This window comes from Balaenoptera acutorostrata, chromosome 1 (assembly GCF_949987535.1).
Source record: "Balaenoptera acutorostrata chromosome 1, mBalAcu1.1, whole genome shotgun sequence".
NCBI classification, from domain to species: domain Eukaryota; kingdom Metazoa; phylum Chordata; class Mammalia; order Artiodactyla; family Balaenopteridae; genus Balaenoptera; species Balaenoptera acutorostrata.
Window position 1 is genome coordinate 118,626,881 of NC_080064.1, and position 2,513 is coordinate 118,629,393.

Here is a 2,513-nt window from a genome sequence, read left to right on the forward strand (position 1 = left end):
GGGGGTTGGGGGGAGTGGTGGTGGTGGTGTGATGAATTGGGATATTGGGATTGACATGTATACACTGATGTGTATAAAATGGATGACTAATAAGAACGTGCTGTATAAAAAAATAAAATAAAATTCAAAAATTAAAATAAAATAAAAAATAAATGAATGTGTAAGCCAAATGAATGTGTAAGACATTCCAGTCAGGAGGTCCCCAAGTCCAAGTCTTCCAACCTCCATTGGACACTCTTCCCTCTAAAACTGAAAAAAAAAAAAAAATCCATTGGCTCAATTTCCTGCCTTACATACTATGGAAAAACCCAGCACCCTCTCTGAGATTTCAGGGGATTCCCAGGGGCTCCTTATGGTCACCTCTGGCTCTGACTTCCTGTTCTAGCTGAATTCTCTCACATCTCTCCTCCCACGCTGTTTTCTTCTCTCCACTGCATGTAGGACCAAGTATGGATCCCCCTCTTTCATCTGCAAAACATCACCAATCCAAGACAGTTGTGTAGATTGCTACCAAAGGTTTTGGATAACAGAGGAATTACCTCACAGCCCAAAAAATAAAGAAAAATGGGAATTAGGCATCTCTGCTCTCATGTTTCTCAGCATCCCTGCAACAAGGAACTTCCTACTGGCTGAATTTCCCCCTCAGAAGAGTGACCCCGCCTCTGGCTCCCAGACCTATAACAGCCTCTCCCTAGCCTCCCACATCAATCAATTGCCAACTTCCCAATGTTGTCTTATACGGGGAAGCCTAACTCTTCTTTGTTGCACCATCTCCTGTCTAGGCTAGGTTTTCACAGCAAAACTTGCCTATTTAGATGTTTTTCCTAACCCAAGACTTTGCATCTCTCCTTCTAGGCCGTGCTCTGTATAAGAGCATTTCCTATCTTCTATGAGCTAGGTGTCCTAATAGATGCCAGGATATAAAGATGAATAAAATATGGTTTCTAGGGAATTCCCTGGCGGTCCAGTGGTTAGGACGCTGCACTTTCACTGCCGAGGGCCCAGTTTCAATCCCTGGTCGGGGAACTAAGATCCCACAAGCCGTGTGGCTCAGCCAAAAAAAAAAAAAAAAAAAAAAAAAAAAATATATATATATATATATATATATGGTTTCTATGTTAAAGAAGCTCGGTTGTCTGTTCTTTATCTCAACATTTACTTTCCATGATCCAGCTGTCTGCCTACATTAAAATGAAGTACATTTCCATCCTCTGCTTCAACATGTTGTGCTGTTAACAGCAGTCAGGAATCTTTCAATTCCAAGTGATATAAATCTACCTCAAAAACCACCATAAGCAAAAAACGTAGAATTTATCAGCTATGTGACTAGGAGATTCAGAGGTGGAGTCAGGGGCATGATGGGGTAAGTACAGGCTCAGGTGAGGTCCTCAGGCTACTCTCTTCATCTTCTTTTTGCTTCTTTTACTCATTTTTTACTTCTGCAGACAGGCTGTCTCCTTTGGTAGGGAAAATGGATCTGTGGACTCCTCACCCTGTGCAGACGGGCACTGCCACGGAGACTAGCGTGGTGCCTTCTAAAGCATCCTGAGCAGGAGCCCCACTTGATGGGACTAAGAACAGTACTAACCATCTACTCAAGCTGAGTTGGAAGACTTGGTTCAAATCCTGCTGATTCTGCCTTTTAAATATCACTTAAAAGTCTTAAACTGGGACTTCCCTGGTGGTCCAGTGGCTAAGACTCTGCACTCCCATTGCAGGGGGCCCAGGTTCGATCCCTGGTCAGGGAACTAGGTCCCACATGCTGCAACTAAGAGTTCACATGTTACAACTAAAGATAGATCCCACGTGCTGCAACTAAAACCCGACGCAGCCAAATAAAGAAATAATTTTTTTTTTAAAAAGTCTTAAACCTTGCCTGTCTCCATTCCCTGCTATCACCGCCCTTCTTTTCCTTCACAGGTTTGGATTCCAAAGACCATCTTGTACCTCAAACTCCTTTTCAGTGTCTACCACCAGAGAAGCCAACATGAAACACCAGCCCCTGTTTTAAAATATAGCTTTTATTACTACTTAGGTATGGCAAGGCCAATAAATGAGGACACAACTGTCATTGAAGAGACAGTTATACTCTAGGTTAAGTATAACTTAATGGTGGGATGAACTGGGAGATTGGGATTGATACATATACACTAATATGTATAAAATAGATAACTAATAAGAACCTGCTGTATAAAAAAATAAAGTAAAATTCAAGAAAAAATAAAGGGTTTTGATGGAGATTCATTAGCTAACTGGATCTTTCCAAAATAAGAATACTAAAAATATAAATTACTGAACACACGCTTCCCTTCACGGAGAAAGTAAAGCTGTATGTAGGAATCTCACAGTTTTCTGGAAAAAAAAAAAAAAAAACTTCGCAACCAGTATTTCGCAGACGTACAGAATGCTGACGTGAAAGTTCACAACCGTGAAATGGAGCAGGATCCTGCAGGGCTTTGTTGGCCGAAAAGCTTCTCCGTCTCCCGAGTTTCATGTCCGGAGTTCCTTGTTCG

The 2,513-nt window shown here is 41.7% G+C and overlaps 1 non-coding gene across 1 annotated transcript; it reads left to right on the plus strand.

Annotated features, from left to right (window-relative positions):
• Positions 1-1,675: 1,675 nt before the first annotated feature.
• TRNAG-CCC (transfer RNA glycine (anticodon CCC)) lies at positions 1,676-1,748 on the plus strand. The gene has a single exon. It is a non-coding gene; the product is annotated as a tRNA-Gly (tRNA).
• Positions 1,749-2,513: the final 765 nt, after the last annotated feature.